Below are 14,832 nucleotides of genomic sequence, written 5' to 3'. Positions count from 1 at the left end.
CAATGTCTAAGCTTCCTCTGAGATAGTTTCTGTCCAATTCCTTTTTTTCCTGTGAATGGGCCACACTTTTCTGTCTTTATATTAAGTTTCAGATTTTTGTTGTTGAGAAACGCACATTCTGAGTATTATAATGTGGTATCCTGGAAATCTCACTCTCTTATTCCTCAGGGAATGCTGACTGTTGCCTGTTGAAAGCTGGAACTGTCCATTTGTGAGCACACCACTCACTTATAAAAGATTGGTAGCCTATCCCTGCAGGAGCACATCTCCATCCAGTCAGGTTCCAGAGTTCCAAAATAGTTGATTCTAACCACTCTTTCTAGGTCAATGGATGACTTACTGACCTCTAAAGCTTCCCACTCTGCCATTTTGTGTGATACCACTGTGGTCTATAGCCTTTATTAATTTTTTAAAGTTTATTTTGAGAGAGACAGCTTGCGAGTGAACAAGCTGGGGAGGGGCACAGAGAGAGAGATGGAGGGAGAGAGGGAGGAAGGGAGGGAGGTTAATGTCCTAACGATTCTGATCAAACAAATTCTTCCTCCAAACAGCCAAACTCCATCAACAATTAACCAATTGGTGGCTGTAACTATAAATAAGTTCACCATGAATATGACATAACCACTGGTCAGGAGCAACAGGGCAAGTTGAGAATTTCTATTCAGCATCACCAGAAATGGATACAAACCAGGGCACCACACTGTGCGAACATGGCCTCAGCACCCATGGTTAATGGTTACTTCTATTTTTTCAGGAGCACTTAGCTCTGCTTCCCCTTTTATCAACTCAGCTATGCCTGCCATGCCAACCCCAATCTGTGTAAAGCCTGTCAAATAGGTGTCCTTGCTTTTAAAGCCACAGTCGCCACCTTAGACCAGGCTTACATACATCATACCCATGCTATTTTACTTGTAAATCCTTTCAACCGGAGTATTGTCCCTCAGATTTTCTTGTCTTTTCCGTTCGAATATGTAAACATGGATAGATTATCATGAGGAGATGTGGTTAATATGAAAATGGAAGGTACCAAAACTCTGTTGCCTTTATGGACCATCAGAGTGCTTCCTGCCCAAGCTCTTGAATAGTCACAAACCTGAAAAACCCAAAGCCGGCCGCACTGGAAACAACCTGAGAGGCAGTGCATAACCGCCTAGCTTTCTTACTGTATTGAGTCCCAATCTTTTCCTCCTTGTTTTCAGGGCCTGCCAGTCTCACAAACCTATCACCTCAAATCAATCACTGCCAAAAATCTAGACACCCTACTTCCAGGTTCTGGAAGGTCACAGGTCCACTTCTCTTCTTTCCTTGATGCATCTCTCTCAGCTAAGAAAACACAAGTAGGAAAAAGAAATATGCCCCTACTTCAAAATGCATATTCAAAACACACAAATACACAGGGACAGACCTACATGTACTAGGAATGAACATTCTAAAATGTAGTTAGGATTTTTCTGAGAAAGCACAAGCAAGCACATGTGCCCGGCAAGAGTGGCACAGTGAGAGAATCTTAAGCAGGCTCCATGCTCAGCATGGAGCCTGACGTGGGGCTTGATCCCACAACCCTGAGATCATGACCTGAGCTGAAATCAAGAGTTGGACACTTACCCAAATGAGCTACCCAGGTGCCCCGAACTTTTTTTTAAGTATGGTAGAGAACAAGATCATGTTCCCAGTGGTGTGTTTATGAGGCCAAATCCTACGAAAATGTCATGTTTTGTAGGTCAAAACCAATCAACTTTATAGAATTCACGGTTGTCTCTAAGGTAGGAGGACTGAGGTATGAAAATGTTTGTTTTCAAGGTATCCTCTGTACAATTAGATTTATGAAGTACAGCTTTACCTCTTCATGCCCAAAAACTGCACACCTGTCCAAAAGCCTACTACCAAGTCTTTCTCCTACTACAACACCCCCTTTGTGGGTGGCTCCTCACGTGTCATGCAGTCGAAAAGAAAACTCCCCCCAGGACAGGAACTATCCTCCTCCTCTGGCATTTCCCTAGCGCAGCACTCGGCACAAAGCATCCTCTGGACACCTGCATGCCTGAAAAACTACACTCCCACTTCCCCTGCATCACTGGTGGTAGAATCCGTTCCCTACACAGCCTCAGGAAGCAGGACAGCCAACTCCCTTCTCAGAGTCTGGCCTGCACGGTTGATTCTAGCCTGTGAGCAACCACAGCTCAAGTTATTTGTTAACCGCGTACAGCATGTGTCTAGGGAGAAGGTACACTATAAGGCCTGGCCAACGTGAGCTCCTTTCTCCGCACTCACCTCCCCACAACTCCCTTTCCCAAAGTCACAAGTGGAATCTCGCTACGGCCTCGTGGCTCCAGTGGGCTAACAGGAGTCTGGCCACAAGGCTGCACCCTTCACAGAGACAGCACTCCGCTCTCCCCTCCCCCCCTCCAGTAGATCATGGGTGCTCTAGAACTCCAGACGACGTCATGGGCTCAGAGAACTGCCAGCCCTAGAAGACTGCTGTTTGGCAGGGCAGTGGCCAGTCACATGCGGACAGAATTTCATGTTGATGTCACGCAGAAATGAGTAGCTACAACTTCAGAAGATAATAAGCAGGGGGAAAAAAGGAAGAACACGCTGACCCCGGGTACTTTTTTCCTCTCTGAAAGGCAATCATTTTTACCAATTCAGACTAACATTCCTTCAACAGCTCTGAAAATAAAGACTGGCCCAATGGTGTACTCTTTATCTGTGAAAAATTAATTAACTCCCTCCTTAATTATGTATTATTAATAATATATAATTAATAAAAGGAAATAACACTTTTAACTCATACCAAGTTTGGAACATTCCTATGGAACCTATCACAACCCTCTACCAGGAGTGACAATGAAATCTAATTTGTCCAAGTTAGACAAGGAAAGTTAGTAAAAAAAAAAAAAAAATCCATCTAGGTACAGATCATAAGTAACTGTACTTTGAATACTGAAAGAAACGACCACAGAAGACAAAACATGAGGGGTGCCTCGGTGGCTCAGTTGGTTGAGCGTCCAACTTTGGCTCAGGTGATGATCTCAGGTTGTGAATTCGAGCCCCACTTCAGCCTCTATGCTGACATCTCAGAGCCTGTAGACTGTTTCGAATTCTGTTTTCCTCTCTCTCACCCTCCACTAGTATTGTCTCTGTCTCTCAAAAATAAACGTTAAAAAAAAAAAAAAAACATGAGGGGCGCCTGGGTGGCTCAGTCAGCTGAGCGTCCGACTTCAGCTCAGGTCACAATCTCCCAGTTTGTGGGTTCGAGCCCCGCATCCAGCTCTGTGCTGACAGCTCGGAGCCTGGAGCATGCTTCAGGTTCTGTGTCTCCCTCTCTCTGTGCTCCTCCCCCATTCATGCTCTCTCTCTCAAAAATAAATAAAAACATTTAAAAAATTAAAAAAAAACATGAAATACATAAAAGCTTCATGAACATAATTTAAAAACTAATACTTGCTTCCAAAGCCTTGTTTCAATCCATTACATGAGGCATCTAGATACAACAATTAAAGGTATATCCCACCGCCCCACCAAACCCAAGTCTCCCTGGGGGTCAGAGACCAGGTTTTCTACTATTTGCGCATCTAGTGCCTTGCACAAGGATTGGGCCATGGTGGCTGCTCATTAAAACCTACTGACGGCACGAGCCATCATTCGGTATTTGTCTCAGCTACAGAGGGGAGAGAATTCCACTGCTTCCCTCTGCCAGGGCCCCTTAGGAATAGCTCCTTCTAAACCTGATGGATGACATTGTCAGACAAAGGGATTCAGGGACTGAGGGTAGAAAGAGCACCGAGCGAATCAGAAGCAAACGTGTTTGACCCTAACTTCGAGAGTTCTCTGAATGATGGAAAACTGCCAAGCTTATTGAAATGTATCACGAAGCAGAAGCAAATAGGACAGTGATACTGTCCCAGAGACAAAGAATGGAAGAGAAGAGTTAAAAAAAGACACATGTAGGTGGGTAATTAGTATGTGATAAAAGGATTTCTACTCAGTGAGAAAAGGATGACAATATAATGAAATACTGAAAGCGATACATTTGGAAAGATTCTGACATCATATTGCATCATACAGAATTCCAAGGTGCTAAGTACGAGGGTAAAACGTTGTATTGCCCTTAGGGTAGGGAGGGCCAACATAGAATAATGTGAACCCCCCCCCAAAAACCAAACAACCCCCCCAAACCAACAGATGTTGACTACAGGAAAGTTTCTTTACTACAAAAACATACATTAACCAAACCAAGCCATGAGAAACAAGCCTGGAATGTTTACAACATGAAAAAGGGTCACTACTCTTGCTACACATAAAGAGTTTAGGTAAAACAAAAACCTGCCTCACTTGGACTTTAGAGAAAACAGTCAAATCACATAAAAAAAATAAATGGCTACTATTTTTTTAAAGTTCAATCTATTCATCAGTGAAATGGAAATGAGGTATCATTAAAATTTTTCCTACTAAACTGGCAACCATTAAGAAAACTGATGATTAGCAACTATATACATAAAATTCTCAAGCTACAAATGTTAAGTACACAAACTTCTTGGAGGCTGTGTAGTAATATATACCAAAGTTTAAGTATGAACAACAATTATAAGGAAATGAAATACTTTTCTTAAAAAGAAAAGTTGGAAGAGACTGAAGTGTTCACTTACAGGATGAGTGAGCATGGTTAGACTTGGTAAATGCAGTATTACACAGCCATTAAACACAGGACATACTGACAGGCGTCTAGTACATACAGCACAATCTTTAAAAAGCAAGTTATAAAAGTGTACTGTATGGTCTCTTTTAAAAATAAACATGTAAGTTTGGAAGTATAGTCACCAAATTATCTAGAAGAGTGACAGAAACTTATTCACTTGCTTCTGTAATCTAGAAATAACTCCACTGTAGAAAAAGTCTAACCACCTCTATACAGTAAGGTTCTTCTTGCCCCTCAAAAAGAGGTGAATGAGCAGGGCTCCGTGTGGGCGATGGCTTTTGAAATCGCCAAAAGGGTACTCAAAGTCGTCTTGCCAGTTAGGATATTGCAAAAACCACTGCAGTACGACCAAGAGCCACAGCCGGCCAAAAGACAAAAGGATCTTGAGGACAGCCAACCTGCTTCTCTCGTTTGTCAGAGGTGGAAACGGAAGCTCAGTAACTGGAGAGTCGCCCTGCATCAGGAAGTCTCTGCACTCCTCCAGCCTCTGGCCTACTGATTTCAAACAACAGGAGGAATTTACAGGAATTTTTTTTTTAGCCAGAGAACACAATAAAGAGAGAGAAAGAGAGAGAGAGAGAGAGAGAGACAGAGAGAGAGAGACAGAGAGAGAGAGAGAGAGAGAGTGTGTGTGTGTGTGTGTGTGTGTGTAAAGCCTCTTGGAGAATATATTTTTAGTTCTTTCTTTCAAGTGATTAGCTTGAGGGGAAAGACAGACAGTTCCGTCTAGCATCGCCCCTGAAGCCCCTCTCCTAGAGAAGGTAAGATGCATATTATGTGTGCCAGCCACACACATGAAATACAAGTCACAGGGATTCAATGAAAGCTAAGAATAGTATGAGCTAAAAATGAAGCTGGGGGTACCTGACCCAGGCAAGATACTGACAGACAGAAGAGAAATGACGAGACTTGGCAGGAAGCAAGCTGAAAAAAGCAGGGAACAAAGTGTGCTAAGGAAAAGGTAAGTAAAACCACTCGGGGCAATAAAGAGTCTGTATGACAGAAAGGACAAAACTGGGAAGGCCAGCTGCAGGCAGTTTGTAAAGGGAACTAACCAAGGACAATGGGCAGGGAAAGAATAGGACCTAAGGAATACTTTTACGACTACCTGGTAGCACTTTAGGAGGGGGACTTGGAGAGAGGGGAAGTGAGAAATCAGCAAAAAGACATCTAGTATGTCTTAGGATTCCAACACTGAAAACATGGAAGGCAAGGGAATGCTCACACTCAGCTGTTTCACACCTACTTTATACAAGGGTATTTCGAGACACCTGAATTGAGATTTTCACACATCGTTTACTTATTTAATAAAGTTTTCAAAATTTGATTTATTTAGTTAGAGGGAGAGAGAGAGAGAGAGCATGTGCGCAGGGGAGGGGCAGAGAGAATCCCAAGCAGGTCCCTGCGGTCAGGGCAGAGCCCTACACAGAGCAGGCTTGAACTCATGAACCCTGAGATCAAGACCTGAGGCGAAGTCAGATGCTTAACTGATGGAACCACTGCACAGGCACCCCTTATCAAACATCATTTAAAAGAAAAAGATTTCTTAGGATAGAAAGGTGATTTGTGAGTGAAGCAAGCTGTTATCCTTTCTGGCATTTAAATCACCAGTTGACTGGAGCAAGAATCTATGAGGCAGTCTTTCCCCCAACACCTATTACCTATTACAGCAAGTCACTGTAAAACTAGTATTATTTCCTAAATATTTCCAACTCTGTGCTTTCCAACTCCATGGCAGAATCCCACTTCTTGGTCTCTTGTGTGCTGTGACTCATTCTGGCCAGTGAGTTGTAAGCAGAAGTGACGTGTCACTCTGGGCTGGAACATTTAACTTCAGGAGCAAGACCTTCCAATAGTTCTTTTTACTTTGCTAAGATGCCCAGGAATATTCCAGATCATGGCTGCTCCTTCAGCTGGAGCAGGAAGGAGGCAGAACCCCTGGAAAACTCATGATGCACATGCTGCGTGAGCAGAAAATAAACTTATGTTGCTTTCAACCATTTTGAGGTTATTTGCAGAATAACCCAGCCTATTCTGTCTCCTACTGCTGGAAAACTCACTACCTGGAAATTTACATTTCAAAGGAGAACAGTCAAGACATCCTTCTTTTTAAAAACCCTTACACAAAACTAAACAAAATTTATAAAGGCTCTTCTTCTGTATGTTATTTTTCTCACAACTCTTAGGGTTAGAGAACACTTGGCAGCGTGCACTATGGAGCACGAGTTCCAACCCCACTACTCGGGCTCCATGTGACTCTGCTCCTCCTTTCAGGCCACGTCTGCTTCTGCGAAGAGACTAATAACTCAAACTCACGTGCTTAGACTGAACTTTGAAGTGAAGCTTAAACAAGGTAACAGTTGAGCTCTGTAAGAGAATAATTATATATACATACTTTGTTCCATGTATCATTCATGTGGGGACAGGGCTGGGGGGAGAGGGACTAAGGCAAATTTTACAAAGAAGCAAGTTTCTTGAGAAGCAATTCCTGTTAAAAAAAGACTTTGCAGCACAGCCCAATAGACTCTTGACCGTGTTGCACCCCACACCGCTCTTGAGCATTCTGACGGCAGGTGCCAAACCAAGAGCAGAGGCTTTATTTAGTCAGAGACCTGTACCTTTTTTTTTCTTTTCTTTTTTGGTAAAACAGACTGGAAATCAGATAGCTAGTAAAACAGTTACATAGAACCATTTCAAAAACTCAAAGCTTTTATAGCAACCCTAGCTTATCTCAGACATTTACCAGTAAAATAGATTGCTTATATATTGCTAAAAGGAGTCCACAGTGGGCTGGCTGGGTAAAGAGGAAAACCAAAAGAACTGCTCTCTCTCCATCCCATCCCCCAAACCAACTCCTTTCAAACTGCGTGAAAGGCACTTCTAAGGAAGCACCTCTTTGAAGGTTTAAACACATTTGTATTTGAGTCCTAGCCCCACTAATCTCTCAATGTGCATTTCTTTGGGTAAATTATAACATCAAAGTCATTCCTTATCATACCTGACGTACCACCTGCCTTACTCAATAGGGTTCTGAGGTTCAAGCAAGAGGATTATGCCCCATCCTAGCATTATTTAATGAAGTATCACTTGGTTAAACATAAACCCTTCAAGAAGGCACTAGAGTGCCTCCCCTCCCCCACTCCATCTGGCCCCCACACAGTCATTCCCAAATTGGAGATAAAGCAGTCATTCCATCTGCCTTAGCATTTCGCTACCTCCATTCGTTTGCTTATGCCATTGTCTCCAATTATAATGGGTTTCCCAAGTCTCCCTTCCATACCACAACTCTACCCAGCACTCACCTAACCTAGCCATTTGAACACCTCTAGCATTTTCTTTAAGCTATTTTTATGACTCTCATTTGCCTTGTTTTACAATTATTCCTAAGCCTCCAGTGATCTTTATTTTATATTCCCCACAGCTGTCAGCAGTGTTTTCTTACAGTAGACAAGAAAAATCTGTCAAATGAACACAGAACACAGTTTAGCATTCAGGAAAGCTCTACATATTAATCACTGGCCCAGAAGCATAACTTACATGCTACAAATAGTAATTTACTGTGCAAAGTTAGAACCGGAAAACACTTTTTAAGTTTACTGAGTAATATTTCAAGATCCATCCTACAATAATTTATCTCTGTCCTCATGGAGTTTAGAGTGGGAGGGAGGTAAAGTTACGTACTATTATTCCAACCAAACGAAGGTCTACCTACAATGGTTGTACAAGCTCAAGATTACTCAGCTAGAAAGCTGTTGGCCAAACACCAATATCTAAACGGTCAGTCAGAACATGTAAACAGACCTATTTCTAGCATGCATAGGATAGAATCCAATGATTTAAGGACTCAAGTGTCAAATCAAAGAATTTGAATGAAAACACTATTATGGCTAGACTTCTACCCCACAGATGACATTTCGGGGCCCATTCTGCCAGCAGGAATGAATCCACATCATAAAGGCCAGAACTAATCCACAAAAGCAACTACGGAGGACTAACCACTCAATAAAGCCCTTCCGGTTTTCCACCCCTACTGGATTTAAGAAGCATTTTACGAGAGTTTGTCTCAAACTATAACACACTTAGCTCCAGAAACAACTTCTCTACTCCCTCAAGGACTGTGCCTACACCGGTAATCAATGGGGCCATAAAGAAAGAGGCTCCTACCAGCGGGGTGGGGGGGGGGGGCGGTTAAAAAGAGGTGTTAGCAAAGGTGGAGCTCTTAAATACTGCTGGTGGGAGTTAAGCTTGTACAACACTGGATAATTGACGGTATCTACACCAAAGTGTTAACAGATACTATTATGGGCTGAATTGTAGCCACACCAAAATCACACATTGAAGTCCTCATCCCTAATACCTCAAAATATGACTATCTTTGGAGATAGAAACTTTAACGATGTGATTAAGATGAAATGAGGTCATGAGAGTAAGCTCTAATCCATATGACTGATGTCCTTATGAGAAGAGACTAAGACACAGGCATGTGAGGACACAGGACAGCCATCTCTGAGACAAGTCTCTCAACAAATCAATCCTGCAACACAACACAACACTTTGAGCTTCTAGCTTCCAGAGTTATGGGAAATTGTTTTCTTTTGGTTAAGCTGCTCAGTCTGCGGTATTTATTACAGCAGCCCTAGCAAAAGAATACATATACATACCCCTAATATTCAGCCTTTCCACTCCTCAGTATTAACCTAACAGAAATGGGTACATATCATTTGTCAGAAGAATATCCTGACTACACAAGAACATTCATATAGCATTATTTCTAACAGCCAAAAGTTATAAGCTACCCAAATGCACATCAATACATTAATAAATACATCTGGTATACCATATAATGGAATACTTCTGAGCAACAAAAATGGAGCTCACAGCTGCACTCAATACAAAATCTCACAAACAACAATGGATCAAGGAAACCAGACACAGAAGAGTATATAGTGTATGACTCCATTTATACAAAGTCCAATTCAGGCAAAAATCACACTACGGTGCTAAAAATCAGCAGACTCATTACCTGGGGATGAGAACAACTTGAAGAAGGCACAAGGGGGCTTCTAAGTTTACAAAAATAGTGTATGACTCCATTTATACAAAGTCCAATTCAGGCAAAAATCACACTACGGTGCTAAAAATCAGCAGCCTCATTACCTGGGGATGAGAACAACTTGAAGGCGGCACAAGGGGGCTTCTAAGTTTACAAAAATTCTCCAATTTGGGGCACCTAAGTCTCTCAGTCGATGAGGTGTCCGACTTAAGCTCAGGTCATGATTTCGCAGTTCCTGAGCTTGAGCCCTGCATCGGGCACTGTACTGATAGTTCAGAACCTGGAGCCTGCTTCAGATTCTGTGTCTCCCTCTTTCTCTCTGTCCCTTCCCCGCTTGTGCTCTCTCTCTCAAACATAAATGTTAAAAAAAAAAACATTTTATATATATATATATATATATATATATATATATATATTAAAGTCTCCAAGTTCACTTATTTGTATACTTTCCTGTATGTTCTGCTTCAAATTCAAAGTTTAGTAACAAAAAGAAATGTCAAATTACTTAAAAACAAGGGCAACATTTTACTTATCCAGTGTCACCAAGCCAAACAACTTCATTCTGGAACTGGATGCTTCAATTTTTCACTGTTGCCATTAAACATCTGAAAACCCTAGCTAGTCTAATGGTCCCCAGCTTCCCATCACGGATTTATTAGAAGTCCCACAGGTTTGATTCAGGTGTCCAGTCCCCGCCACAGTTAAATTCTCACACCATATTTTATTCTATTTCACAAAAGAAAGGTATTACAGAGCACATTCATAGCAAGAAAACAACCAGTTAGCTCAGCGGTCTTCCTCTGGGTAGTGAATGGTGGTTTTCTCCTTTTTACTTCTGTATTTCCCTAGTGTTTTTTTTCCTTAAAAAGAACTGATTTTAATTTTTTTTAATTTATAAATGTTTTATTTGTTTTTTAGAGAGAGAGAGAGAGAGAGAGAGAGCGAGCGCGCGCACACACAAATGAGGGCGAGGGACAGAGGGAGAGAGGGAGACAGAGAATCCGAAGCAGGCTCCAGGCTCCAAGCTGTCAGTGCAGAGCTCAACTTGGGGCTCAAATTCACAAATCTTGAGTTAATGACCTGACCTGAAGTCAGATGCTTAACCAAATGAGCCACCCAAGTGCCCCAAGAAATGTCATCTTAAATAAAAGGTTGTGGGGAAAAAAAAATAAATAAATAAATAAATAAAAGGTTGTGTTGGGGGGGGTGTCTGGCTGGCTCAGTTGATAGATCGTACAACTCTTGAGATTGGGGTTGTGCGTTTGAAGCCCGTGCTGGGTGCAGAGGGGGAAAAAAAAACACCTTAAATAAATAAATAGTAGTGGAATAAAAATCTGTTTTTTAAAACTGTTTATGTATTTTGAGAGCGAGCATGTGCACACATGCAGAACAGGCAGGGGAGGGACAGAGAGAGAGAGAGAGAGAAAGAAAGACAGAGAAAAAGGAAGAGGGAACCACAAGCAGGCCCTGCGTGGTCAGCACAGCCTGATGCAGGGCTTGATCATGACCTGAGCCGAAATCAAGAGCTGGACCACGCCATGCAAGTGCTCCAGAAATATACATGTTTACAAGAGGTCATATGCTGAGTCATTAAGGCAATCATGTACCCCAAAAGGCCGGAGGGGTGTATCAGAATGAGCACAGAGCTACGTGCTCCAGCAGATCTAGCCCAGCACTGCGCAGTGGCGGGGCCACCAGAGCACCTGGCCACTGCTATCTCAGACACAATAGGAAAGGCTAGCCTCTCCGCATACAGAGAGGTCTGAGCACCATGTGAAACCTTATGTAAAGGGTAAGCAACACACACACACTAATTAAAATTGCATACAGACATTGGGGACTAACAATGTCAACTATGTACCTCACGATGCAATTTCTAAAGGACTCTGGAACTGGACTGGGTAACCCCAGGAAAGCCGTCGTCACTTGGTGAGTCAGGGAGAAAGAACAGAGGAACCCCTGTGCTGGGTCTGAAAGCAGCCACGCGAGCAAGCTCATCTGAGAGCCATGGGAGGTTCCAGGATTCCTAAACTGCCCAGGTCCCTGGCCCTCCCTTCACAGGCTTCAGATTTACTCTGCCCTAAAGCAAGCGGTCCGAGGCGACCAGGAAATGGACAACAGAATCAGCCAGACGGATCTCCACGGCAGCGATGACATCACCAGACAGCCCAGGAGAGGCTCGAGGTCCCTGCATTAAGAACTGTATCTTCAGGCAGACGAACAAGGCCAATACCGTATGACACCAGTGGAACCAACTCCCAAGCTTTCGTCCTCCCCCACAGAGACATTTTGCAAGTAGCTATTCTTACATTTGTTTTTGAAATCCTAGCCCGAGCCCTAAAATTGAAACTAGTCAGAGGCACCGCTAGAAGGCCCGTTCTGATTTCACCAACCACACATCACTTTTACCTTTGGTTCGCAAATCACGCTGACCACAATCACCATGAAGAAGTTTTAAAACATAAATATGAGCTATTTTTCTGTGCTTATGAAAAGTCAGAAAACAGATGGAAGAAGATGTGAGAGCAAACACTGAGGAGATCAACACATTGCAAAATATGTCTGCAGCAAACTGCAGACAGAACCGTACGGAGCTATTAGACAGCACTGACGGATAAAGGTTTGATACCACACAAGAATGGAGGACTGTGAATACAATGGCAACCTTACATGGGAGGTAAGAGTCAGCAGAAAGCCAGGAGCTGCAAGGGGGTGGGGGGAGTGCTAATTTCTAGAGCTTCAGTCTCCTTCAGAGGATGACATCAGTGCCAAGGGAACCACTGTTTAGCATTACTCAGGAGGATTCCTCCCCCTTACTTCCCTGGGAAACCTTGCTTCTAATTCCTAGTCCAAGATCTCCTCAGATCCTCAGCCACATTTGTTGAATTACATAGATACTAATTAGGACATTTTATCACAGGCACAATGGTAACTATGTCAAATCTCTGAAAGAACAGTGTACAAGACTGTCTATCACATGTGTGGGGTCTGAGCTGGCCACACCTTTGCACAGAAAAGCTAATACCAAAAATAAGGGCAGAGATGTTATCTGTGTAATTCTCTTTGGAGATTTATTAAAAGGTAACCAAATAACCAAAACCATTTTGCTTCATTCGGTGGTGGGGTCAGGAATCAGATTCAAAGCCATACTTTACTATAAAGCAGTGCTCTCTGATGATGGGGTTGGGGGCTTAGCCTGGCTGGCCCCCAAAACATAACAAAACAAGCAAATGCCCCAGTGATTGCTAAGAATCACCTGGAGAGATCTACTAACACAACTATTTTTAGAATGTCTTCTACATTCCACCCTTCTGTTTGTTTACTCCTGCGGTTCTACCACAAATGCAAAACTCAGATCTCCCTTTAAAGGAAGGACAGAATGGCTGGTTGCAAGAGAAGGGATGGCGTGCGGTTTTATTTAGTATAATAGGGACACTGTAACTGGTAAGCACTATATTAAAACTTTCATTAGCTAAATGCCAAATGTGCCTCTGCACAGAGAGCACGGCAACAGTTAACGTCTGCAGTGTCAAATGGCAGGGACATGAACTCCCTCCAGTGAACCACAACAACAAAATGCCACCAGAGCAAAAGGAGAAACAAGCTCAGTGTTGAAGGTTACTCTTCAAAAGACATGATCAATTGAAACTGTAATATTGTCTCCTATACTTTCCAGAGCAAACCATACAAACGCCATGACAATGAACCCGCCTGCCTAGGATGAACTCACTTGGAAAGAGAGGAGGCACAACTCATTCCAGAAGCCTCGGGTTCTACCACCAAGCCATTCCACAACAGAATTCTGGGCCACAACCACACACCATGTTTAAATCCCTTTAGGTCAGGAACCACACCTACCTCTCTGAGTCAATAACCAGTACCGCCTGATACATGGTAGATACTCAAAACATCGGAATGAATGAAAAGGTGCTCATCATTACTCTCCTCAAAACACAAACATTATTTAAGACGGCTGTACTTATGACTCACTTAAATATATCAGTTCGAGTATAGAAGTTCAAAAAAAAATAACAAAAAAAAAGAAATTAGAATACAACAGGGTTGTGGGGACTAAGCTTCAGCTCAGACCAGATTTCCAGAAGTACTCACAACTCACCTTCCAGTTCTTAGACCCAAATCTGAAGAGAGACACACTAAGAGGAGACTCTATTAATCCACGGATGAGAAGTCATGCGGCTAATCAGCTGCTTAAGTCACAAGGAAGAGACAAGAGCCTGTTCTTTTGGAATCCAAAGAGAAGATACAGTATTTTCAACAGGAAAGAACCAACTGGCTAGATACCCACGTGCTATGGTTTTAAGAAAGGTTACATAGCAGGATTGCCAGACTCAAGTCGTTTGACCAAAGATTTAAGGCAAGAAAATTCTTCAGACTTCCATTAAGCACTTTGCTAGAACTGGTGAGCTTCTCACTGACTAGCAATGCGCTACAAAAAAGCCGTGTTAAAAGTCACAACCGCATAGAGAATATCTTCTGGTTTTGAGGTAGAACTTAGGTAGTTACCAGAATAGGCTTTCACATGGCATCACTAAAAACAAAGGAGGCAGAGAGAGGCAGATAGCAGGTAGCAAGATAGGGACCACAAACTTCAGCAGCCTGGGAAAGCGGTACGGCCCAGAGACCGATCCCAGCACTCCGGGGTCCGCCTGCGGTGGAATCTCCCTCCAGAAGTTATCACCGGTGACCTTGGACAAACAAGTTGACCTCCCCGTTCTCTGACAACAAGGGCGCTTCAGAGGGCTGTTCCAAGAATTCAACATAATGATCTGTGCAAAGTTCTTGCCACGCGGCCCAAAATAAAATACGCGCTCAGATGTCTACTATTATTCTCAATTTTTCACTTTTACGAACAACGAAGCACCAAGCTCCACTGTGCAGTAGGAGATCCCTCGACGCGGCGGAATCCCAACACGGCCCGCCAGCCAACCACCATCCTTCCCCCAATAAGTTTTCAAAACTTCGTTCAGGATTCCCAACATACTTAGGACAAAAAACTCCCTGTCTCACAGAGCCAGAGGCGTCTCACATGTACACAAGTGCTTGGGGCGAGCCCAGTGCA

The 14,832-nt window shown here is 43.0% G+C and overlaps 1 protein-coding gene across 1 annotated transcript in view; it reads right to left on the bottom strand.

Annotated features, from left to right (window-relative positions):
* RAB7A (RAB7A, member RAS oncogene family) overlaps positions 1 to 14,832 on the bottom strand; it is a 63,613-nt gene that overhangs the window by 47,995 nt on the left and 786 nt on the right. The gene's annotated exons all lie outside the window — the stretch shown is intronic.

This window comes from Suricata suricatta, chromosome 12 (genome assembly GCF_006229205.1).
Source record: "Suricata suricatta isolate VVHF042 chromosome 12, meerkat_22Aug2017_6uvM2_HiC, whole genome shotgun sequence".
Lineage (NCBI taxonomy): Eukaryota > Metazoa > Chordata > Mammalia > Carnivora > Herpestidae > Suricata > Suricata suricatta.
Note: the sequence above shows the minus strand (reverse complement) of the source record. Positions and strands in the feature narration are given on the sequence as shown.